This window comes from Carcharodon carcharias, chromosome 16 (genome assembly GCF_017639515.1).
Source record: "Carcharodon carcharias isolate sCarCar2 chromosome 16, sCarCar2.pri, whole genome shotgun sequence".
NCBI classification, from domain to species: Eukaryota; Metazoa; Chordata; class Chondrichthyes; order Lamniformes; family Lamnidae; genus Carcharodon; species Carcharodon carcharias.
The window spans coordinates 58,769,105-58,780,181 of NC_054482.1; the positions used below are offsets into that span (position 1 = coordinate 58,769,105).

Genomic DNA, 11,077 nt, shown 5'->3' on the forward strand with positions numbered 1-11,077 from the left:
TCCCTTCTGTGCAGGTGCGAAGGAACAGTTTCCACCTAAAAAAAAAGAAACAAACTGCGCATGTGCGCAGGGCCTGAAGACGTGAACATTCACAAACTGCACATGTGCAGCCATTCTCTGGACAGCGCATGTACAGAAGCCAAATAATGTAAGAAAGAACTCTGTGCATGTGTGGCTGTTCCAGGGCCGGCATATGTGCAGAGATCACTCTTCATTTCAAAAGGTGAGATTTGCTTCCATATTTTTCTTTAAGGTTTGTAACACCTTCCTTCCGAAAGAAAGAAAACTTTACAAGAGTGATGATTTCTTTACAAGAACTTAAGACCATGAACTTCTAACATATCGCTTATTACGTTTTATACAAATAAACTTACCGTCTTGTTTCACAACTACATGTTATATTGTACAATTACAAAGACTTAACCAAAATAAAAGAAACAAATGTAATAAGGAAGACTTGCAGAATTTACATATCATAGAATTTTCATAACTCAAACTTTTGTTTCTTTTTTTTCCTTATTCCCAATCTTTAACTCAAAAAATATTTAATTTAAGTCCACAGACCAATCATCCTTTTCATTAGCTGTAGGTGTAATTCCATCCTTAAGCTCATGTTCCGAACTCACATGTAGTAGATTCTTATTTCAAGATAATAAGCTCAAAATGGCATTTTTGTGTGCTAACAACCGATTTCTCCTCTGGCCAAAATCTCTTTTAGCTATCTCAAGGATGTTATTGGGATGCTTTATATGTTCACATAATAAGGTTTCATAAGGATTGATCGTTGAACATTTTACGATCCTGTTGTTCCTCCCAATCCCATTTCAAATGGATCTTCAATTTTCTTTGAGCAATGTCAATCACTTCCTCCTTCTGGAGTTCTTTTGTTCGTTCTAATACTTTAACTCTTTTACATAGCTCATGAACTATATCATTCCGTTCCTCTGCAGGTTTGAAGTGGTCTTTTGAAAACTGTCTACTTACCTAGATTCCAGCTGTTGCATCTTGTGTGTTAGCAGTAGTAAGCACATGTAAACCAATGTCTCTGGTCATTGACCCTTCCAGATCATTTTACAGTTTCAGCCCTCTTCGTTGACAATTTTAAATTTCCAATTCTGCTAGAACTTCAATTGCTTCCATACTACCCATCACTGAGGTTGTCACATCAGTGATGTTACTTGGATCAGTTCTTTGCTCAACTGGGTCACAATTCAGCAAGGAGTTTTTACGCAAAGGAACAACTTTCTAATTATGACATTTCATACCACACATTTTTCATTATCTCTCAATTGCGTCGAGATTCAAGAACCTCATTACTCTTTTCATGATGAAGTTCTAACAGTTCGCTAATTTTTAACTCTGCATCCAACCAACTGTTCCGATTCACCAGAAGTTCCTTTTCCTGTTCAAGGCATTTTCCATGATATTTCATAGCGCCTTCTGATGCTTGCAGTTCATCAAGTTTTAACTGAAGATCGACCTTTATCAAATTTGCTTCTACAAGCTTATCATTTAGACATTGAGTCCTTAGTCAAGTGTTCTACTTTGTGACTGACGCTCAATTTTCTCACCAATTCTTGTTTTTTCATTAGCAAACTCCTCTTTTTTACATGAAAGTTGGTTCTCTACATTGATTAGGTTTTCCTTCAATTGCTTATTATCGGTGATAAGTGTCTCATTTTTGGCCACAGAAATTTTCAGGCGTTGGTTAAAATCAGCATGATCAAACATTTGCTGCAATGGTCAGCACAACATTCTGTCTCCACTAGCCAAATCATTACCCAGAATAAAATCTATCCCTTCCTTAGGTGATCAAGGAATAATCCCCATTGTAACAGTTCTGTTTATGAAGTCACTTCATAAATTGACTTGATACTAAGAAAGAGGTTCATAAATTCTATTAATACCCCTTATTAATACTTCTTCGTTCATAAACCTGTGGAACACGATCAAGGACTGATCTGTCCCAGTATCTCAAAATTTTCATTGTTTACTTATTTTGTTGGAGGAGACAAAACATCCAGAACGTCCAGTAGCCTGACTCTCTCTAGCAGTAATCAAGGAAGAATTCTCTATCATCATGAGCCGCATCCCTCTTTTCTGAGGGTATACATTTCACCTGTACCGTTGCTACAGTTTGAATAACCATTCCCTTTTCTGGCGTAACATTTCTTGGGGCCTTGTTAGGCATTCCTACTACTGCAATAGGTCTCCCATTTAATTCCTAGCAATTAGTTGTAGTATGTCATTGTTTATTATGATAGAAACATACCATTTTCTTTACATTGCTGTTTGTTCTAGAGAACAGGCAGAAGGATGCCAAAATAAATGAGGAGATAGGCTAGATCCTATTATCTTTCCTATTCTCAGATTGTCTGTTCCTCCAATTTTCCTGTTGATTCGCATACGACAAGTTACGTGGGAGGAACTGTGTTTGAGATATCATAGGCATAAGCCAAAACTGCCGCTTCTCATATCTTTGATACTTGACGCTCATCTAAACAAGCCTTTATGGTTACTGAAATACTATTTCAGAATTCTTCCATGACCATGATTTCCCTCATGTTCTCAAAAGTTCTCCAACTTCAGTGATTGAAACCACTGATCCCGTAGCATTTTTTTCCCCTGGCAAATCCTACAAATGTCTGATAGAGTTTCTTTCTTATGTCCCTAAACTTTAATTCAAAAGCTTTATGGACAAGCTCATAAGATCAGTGGTTTCAATCACTGAAGTTGGAGAACTTTTGAGAACATGAGGGAAATCATGGTCATGGAAGAATTCTGAAATAGTATTTCAGTAACTATTAAGGCTTATTTAAATGAGCGTCAAGTATCAAAGATATTTTTGCCCTTTCAACCACTTTGTAGTCTGCAGACTGCTCTTCTGACAAACTAGTGTTCACATTCATAACTGTACCTGACAGGAAATTTTGTAACATTAAGTTCACGCATCTTTTGGCTGCTTCAACTTCATAGCTATCTTCTCAACTGAGGTGAAATATCTTTCAACTCCATCCACAGTAAATTTAGGCACTAAACAAAGACTTTAGATAAATCAAATTTCTCAGTGGAATCAGTATCATCGTCTGAATTGCTATCTCATTCTTCCTTTATTCTAAGCTTATCTCTGGCCAATGAATGCTGCCTGAGCTATTTCTCTCTTTGAAGCTCAAGCTTTCGCATTTCCATTTCTTGCAATCTTTCTTTTTCTTCTTTCCCCCTTTCCAATTCAAGCTTTTTCCATTTCTTTTGCTCTTTTTCCTTTCTAAATCATTTTTTACATTTCTGTCTTTTTCTAATTTGAGTTTTTCTTCATTTCTCTTTTTTTTCCAATTCAAATCTTTTCATTTTTCTTTCCCCTTTTTCCTCCAATTCAAGTTTTTGTCATTTATAATTTATCTTAGCTAACTCTAGCTATGATACATCAATTTCAGGTTTCGCTCCTTTTAATTCTAAATGCTGGGTAAGTACTTTAATCATATCCTTATAAAATCCAGCTTTTATTTCTACATTCAATTTATCTGCTAACTCTAAGTTTAGCCTTAGTCATGGATTTCAAATAATTCACTGTTACATCTTCTACTCCCAGAAAAGTCTTAGCAGCAGTCAAAGCCATTTTTGAATTCCAACCCATATATTACTTCACAACAAATCCTGTTCCTATGCACGGTAACTCCGTGTCCTTGTTTCTTTAAGGATTCACAGATCCCACTGAAGTTCAAGGATTTCCAATCCCACAAGAGATCACAACTTATTGTGACATGCTTGATGATCATCAGCTGATGTTACTACTGGACAAGTCAGATCCCAGGGTGGAACCTGGTTTGATAGATCCTAACTTTTATTTTTTGTTTAGAAACATGGAGGGCAGCTACTGAACAGCGTCACAGATGATGAATGTTTAACAAAAGAGTGAAACATATTAAATAAGAAAAAATGAACTATATTACATTACTTCTTTACCCCAAATATATCTTTCAGACATATACAAACTCATAAAGATATTAAGTTACCAAAACTATCTTATACTCTAATGTTGACAGTAAGTAAACAGTCCATGTAAACTAATAGGTGAACTGTGGTCGGATATACCACAGTCCCTCCCAAAACAGGGAGGGATCACACATCATAGAAGGTATACTTGGATTTCTCCCATAGACCAACTGATGTGGACTATAACCCACAACCATTTGAAGGGAATTCTTCATATGGACTGCCTATGCCTGGGCAGATGTTAGCTTACAATCAGCTGAGATCACCGCGTGATTTCTTTCACAAAGCCCATTACTGAAAGGACTTTCAGCCTGGTGTTCATCACTACAATGTTCATATTTTTGCACGTCTCTAAGTGAATCATTGGGAAATTCCCTCCCCACCATTGTCATTTAGGAACTTAGCCAGTGCCTCAGTCTATTTTTCTATGATTTTACCCATGATCACTTTTTTCTTTACCATGTATTACTGTAGACAGATTGAATCTGCCATGTCTATGAAATGTAAAATGAAAATGTTTCTATCCTTGTCCCACACCTTTAAATCTATAGCTACTGCTTCATTAAAGTCTTGTGCAAATGGAAGACTTACAATAAGCCATGATAGTGTCCCTTTGCATATATCACATTTTTCACAAATCTCTCAATGAGCTTTATGTACTCATCATTCATAGGATTTTTAATCTGTGACCAGAGGGATGAATAAACTGTCAGTGTAACTTTAAGACAATTTGCTATTTTTGTCTCAAATTCTTATTGCCTGATGCCAGTAACACTTACTTAACATTCTGATTAGAGATGCTATGTTTTGTTAAAGGGATACAGTGATGTCCTATAAATGAGGTAAATGGCAAACCTACTGACTTTCCAAAGACATTTTTCATGTTCCATGTCCAATTTCATTTGTGCCTTATTCATGGATGACTTTCTCAGCAGTATGTAGCATTTAGTGAGATACAATTCTATACAAATAAAATGGTTTACCCCAGCTATTCTACATGGAATCACCATTCTTTTCAGTGCTTTAACGTGTTATCATCCCTGAACCAAGAAGAACTTTCATACTCAACATAAAATCAAAATACTGCAGATGCTGGAAATCTGAAACAAAAACAAAAATTGCTAGAAAAACTCAGCAGGTCTGACAGCATCTGTGGAGAGAAAGAGTTAACGTTTCAAGCCCAGATGACTCTTCTTCAGAACTAATGAGAAGTCGAAATGTGGTGAAATATATACTGTATAAGAGGGGTGGGACAGATGAAGCTGGATAGAAGGCCAATGATAGGTGGAAGCAAAGGAGAGATTGCAAAAGATGTAATAAACAAAAGGTCAAAGGGGTGTTGATGGTGGTGATACTAGCTAAAGGAGAATATTCCTTCACCTTCAATCCTTATTACTGAATGAATCCAAATAACACTTCAACCAATCCTTTCCACGTACAATCACTGTCCAAGACTGCACAATTAAATGAATCCATCATTAGTAGATTCATTACCGGACTGAATCTTCTTGTGACCAGTATGATTCCCTCAGACTGATCAACATCATCACCTTCGGAGCTTCTGTGTCATGTGTCACCTCAAAAATCCTATTGTTCTATTTTGGACAATTTACTGCAATAATGATATTTCAAATCACATCTGAAGCGCCTGTTAATAATTCCTGGAGCTCATTCTTCTGTTATTATTTCTCCATTCCCATCATCTGCCAAAAAGGTCTCCAACCTTATTTCTTTTATCTATGATTCTTCTCTTGTATTGAAGCTTGAACCCCATACCTGAATGGTTTTGAAATGCCTTGAACATTGAATCCTCTATATTTTGTGACACCGCTGAATGTCCCATTGTGCTAAAAAGGCCAATGGAAACGAATGCTTTCCCAGGAATTTTTTTTCAAAGCTTCAGACATCTGATCCAAAAATGTGTCTTTCTAATTCCAGTTGACCAGAAGTCTATCCATGTGAAACACTTTAGCACAATCCAACAATTTGAAAACAAGAACTGAATTAAGAATTTCCAAATAGAATTTCTACATTTTTGAATATAGTCTGTTATATTTCATGGAATTTTCTTCTATGGAATAACTGTCCATCTTTCTAACTTTTTCAAAGTCTGACCATGCCTTATATGCATTTAACAGATTTAAATAAATGTTGCCAATTTTATAAATTTTAATAATGTCCAAAGCTTTTTCCATGTTCAACTGACAAGACTCTAGCTCTGAAAATACTTTGCACCTGATCCTGCCTTTTGTAGGAAGCAACAGTGCCAAGGCCATACCTTGCTTTTTCTTTGGTAATGATGTAACCTGTGTACACATATCTATTTCATTTTTTCTATTGATCAGAAGGTTCATATTCAGAGAACATTGGTGGGAAATCACACCCTAGCACTTTACACTTGGTTTTAGCCATTCTTCTCAAAAGTAACTCCAATTACAGTCTTCTGTCAAAAAAATCTTAGTTTCCAATCTTCACCTTTAGGCAACCATTCTCGACTACCATGTTAAATGGTTCCAAGCCAATGGTGAAGTACAAAACAAGATACAATTATTTTCCTTCAAAGTAGGTTTATTCACAAAATGTAGCCTTACAGACTCTGCTTCCTAATTACTACCCCAATGTCCTGGCTGACTCTCTTTACAAGTGATTCCAGTCCTTAACCAAACAATGCCGATCACCTATTTATCGTTAACAACATAATCAACAAACCATTAACCATCTTAAGGATTTAAATTGAGAAATTGGTTAAGTGGAATCTCTGAATTATATTGAGGATTAGGAAGAGTTTGCTTCCATGATGATAGCATATTATAGATGATGAATAGTGGAAAGTAAACTTAGGAATTTTTTGACAAATTAGAATATGCTAACAATAGGGTTGTAATTATAGGAGATCTCAATTTGCCACAAAAATTCTGGTATTGGGGAAATCATTGTGGTGAAGAAGCTGGAGGTTTTTTTGTAGGACTGTTTGCTCAGTCAGTATACTATTTCAACAAGGAATGAAGTGCCTGTTGACCTGGTTCTTTGTAATGAAATAGAGCAAGTAGGTGACCTAAAAGGATGAAACATTTGAAAAGCAGTGACCAGAATATAATTAAATCCAATATAAGAATAGAAAAAGAAGTCAAGGACAGGGGATTGATTGGTAAAATCAGTAAATCATGGACATGATATAAAAAAAGAGACCTGTCCAGATTAAATAAAGGGGAAAAAATTGGTTAATATGCTCTTACTTTAACAATGCCAAATATATAATCAGGAAATTGTAAGAGTGCAACTTAAGTGTATTCCAGTAAGGTAAAAAAAGGCTGGTTTTCTATAGATGAATATGTGTATTAGATAAATTTTCAAAATAAGTCGGTATCATGGTAGATTATAAATAAAAATGCTTAATTTTTGTCATTGCCTATTAAACGCATCTGTGCTATTCCCTTCACCAGCTTTTACGGCTGTGCAGCATAAATTTACTATTATATGGTTTTTAAAATTCATTTACAGGATGTGGGCATTGCTGGCTAGGCCAGCAAATTTTTGCCCATCCCTAATTGCCCTTGAGAAGGTAGTAGTGACCTGCCTTCTTGAACCACTGCAGTCCATGTGGTGTAGGTACACCCACAGTGTTGTTAGAGAGGGAGTTCCAGGACTTTGACCCAGTGACAGTGAAGGAACAGTGATATATTTCCAAGTCAGGTTGATGCGTGGCTCGGGTGGGGGGGGGGGGGGAGAGAGAGAGATCTTTCAGGTGGTGGTGTTCCCACGTATCTTCTGCCTTTGTCCTTCTGAATGGTAGCGGTCGTGGGTTTGGAAGGTGCTGCCTAAGGAGCCTCTGCAGTGCATCTTATAGATGGTACACACTACTGCCACTGTGCGTTGGAGGTGGAAGGAGTGAGTGTTTGTGGAAGGGGTGCCAATCAACTGGGCTGCTTTGCCCTGGAAAGTGTCAAGCTTCTTGAGTGTTGTTGGAGGTGCACTCATCCAGACAAGTAGAGGGGGTTCCATCACACTCCTGAGTCCTGACAGGCTTTGGGGGGGGGTCAGGAGGTGAGTTATTCACCACAGGATTCCTAGCCTCTAACCTATTCTTGTAGCCACAGTATTTATATAGCTATTCCAGTTCAGTTTCTGCTCTTCACATGTAGGGAGGCATTACAGAGTGCTTTACAATAAGGAAGAAAAAGACCCATTGCACACAAAAAAATAGGAAAATGAGAAAAAAAAGAGTTTAGGTTAGGAAACCAAAAGAACAGTTGAAGATATTTTTGAAATCAGAGAGTGGGGTCCCAAGGCAGAGAATGTTGTTTAGAAAGTTCAAGTGGACAGAAGCATGTGGCTTTACAAGCAACTGTCAGTGATGGAGCAGAAAGTGCAGGTAGGAAGAGAAGCTCGGAAAGGAGGACGCATGTGAAGATAGAAAGCAAAAGAATATCAGAAAGTTAGGGTGTGGTGAGGCTAAAAAGACTTGAAAGGTGATAATTTTTGGCTTTGGCATGCTGGGGCATGAAGAGCCAATGAAGCTTGGGGATGATCAGGTAATGGGATGTGGGATTTTGTAAGTGAATTCAATTAAATCATGGTTTACCTGTACTTCACCTTCATTTACCTCAATTAGCTCCACATTCCTTAATAACCATACCTAACAAAAATCTAACAATCTGTCTTGCGAATTCTAGTTGTATGGCATCTTCAGGCTTCTGAGGGAGAGAATTCCAGACTTGGACTACTGTTGGTGTGAAACGTGCACCTGCTTTCCCTTCAAAATGGCCTGGTTCTAATTTTAGGATTATGCCCCCTTATCCTTGGTGTTCCCGTCAGAGGAAATAATGGGCTGAATGTTACTTGGAGGGCAGTGACCTATGTCAGGATTGGCGAGCCTGCCTCCAACTTGCTGGTTCACCCCAGAGACATATTACAGTCATTGGGCCATTAATTGGCTTGAAGCAGGTTTTTGGCCCCTCTTTGGGAAGGAAGCCCCACCTGCGATAGCTGCTGGCCAATCAAATGGTTGGCAGTCCTCTTTTCCCAGCAGCACCACTGCTGGGACAGCATCTTGTTCCAAAGACAAGCAGTTATGGATCCCAGACTTATAGGTAATTCTGGGGCTCACTGGGACCCTGGCAAGTGGGTGGGGGCTAGAATTGACAGGGCAGGGAAGTAGGGGAACATGGGGCACAGGCTTCTCCAGCCTGGGTGCTTGCCACAGTGGCAGGAGGAGGCTCTTAGATGGCCATTAAATGGGTTAGCAGTCAGCCTGACAGCTCCCCCAGTGCAGGTAAAATACACGTGGGGGCAAGCAGGTCAGGTATTTGATGAACATGGCGTCACTGCCATAGCATCCAATTTTATGTCTCCCCATCTGCCCAACTGCCTCATCAGCTCAACTCCCTATATTGAATGGAATAGAAGCCAAATTATTGCAACATGTCCTCATAATTTAACTCTCTAATCTGCAGCATTATTGTGGTGAATTTTGCTGTACTCCCTCCAAGGCTGGTGTATCCTTTCTGAAGTGTGTTGCTCAAAACAGAATGCAGCATTCTAGATAGGTAGAGTCTGCCTAAGACTATAGGTGGGTTTTGACCAAAGCTTTATCAAGTTGATTTGTCTATTTTCCTTTCTCTTCTTTCTTATGGGTGGTGCCAAATTCTACTCATCAGAATGTATGGGATGGGATGGCTGTGATTGGAGAACCTGACTGTGATCTTAAATGTAGATTGCACTATTCCAATGTACCAGCGGCATTTTGACGGTACCAATATCTTGTACTATTATTGTGTCTAATGTCCTAAATTCATTCTTCTCTGACCCAATGGCAAGTCATTTTTTAAGGCTACAATTCCTCCACCATTAATCCTTTCAAACTTTATCAGTGTCAAAACAGATTTTAAATTAGATTTCCCCATTTTCGTAGCTGAGATTGAGATCTTAAATGTGTTTTAATGAGATACCATTAATTAGAGCTTTCTTTTGCTGTAGTGCATGTTGTATATGGTACACACTGCTGCCATGGTGCATCAGTGATGGAGGGAGTGAATGTTGAAGGTGGTGGATGGGGTGTCAGTCAAGTGGCTGCCTTGTCTTGGATGGTGTTGAGCTTCTTGAGCATTGTTGGAGCTGAACTCATCCAGGCAAGTGGAGAGTATTCCATCACCTTCCTGACTTGTGTGTTGTTGATGGTGGACAGGCTTTGGAGAGTCAGGAGTTGAGTTACTCTCTGCAGAATTCACAGCCTCTGACCTGCTCTTGCAGCCACAGTATTTATATGGCTGGTCCAGTTCAATTTCTGGTCAATGGGAACCCCCTTATGTTGATAATGGGAGTTCCAGTGATGGTAATGCCATTGAATGTCAAGAGACGATGATGGTTGGATGCTCTCTTGTTGCAGATGGTTTTTTTTTTGTAGTACATCATTTTTATTTTTATTTTACAATTGTTATCCAAATACTCTCACTTGGGATCCACTCCAGAACCTGTTTACGCATCATCTGCAGCAGCAGGTGCATCCCCTCCCTTGGTGTTTCGTGTGTAAATTACCTGTGCTCTGTGTCTACACAACAACTTGATCATACCTTTCACAAGCAGCTCCTGCAGGGCAGCCCTGGCCAGAGAACCTCTGATCTTTAGTCTTTCGGGGACGACTGCAGGCGTGATAAGTTTGTAGTTTGGTACCTCTTTCAATAGTTTATCATATGTGGCTTTGTCAAACAGGATCAAGTTGTTCAGCTTGTCCCTTACTTTTCATTTAGACCACTTCTTCTTCTTGGCCTTGCCTCCAGTTTTGTTTACTGGGTCTTTATCCTTTTTGCTCCCTTTGCCCCCATATTTCTTCTTCTTGTCATCTTTAGGAGGCATGTTGCCGCTTCCAAGATGTCCGAGACGAAAAGCTAAAATAGAATTCTAGTGGTGGTCCATGTAACTCTTTCGAGTACAAACACGTTTCCATCTGTTCCTTTATTCAGATAAAGTTATATTGTTTCATAGTTTGCCATTGTGAGATTTGAACTCTTGATCTTGAGGTTACAAGCCCAGTACCATAACCACTTGCCTATTTAGGCCAAGCCCTGCAGATGGTTATTGACTAGCA

General features: G+C 38.6%; 1 pseudogene; it reads right to left on the reverse strand.

Moving 5' to 3' along the window:
* Nucleotides 1-10,382: 10,382 nt before the first annotated feature.
* LOC121289291 lies at nt 10,383-10,872 on the reverse strand (annotated as a pseudogene).
* Between the last annotated feature and the right edge of the window lie 205 nt (nt 10,873-11,077).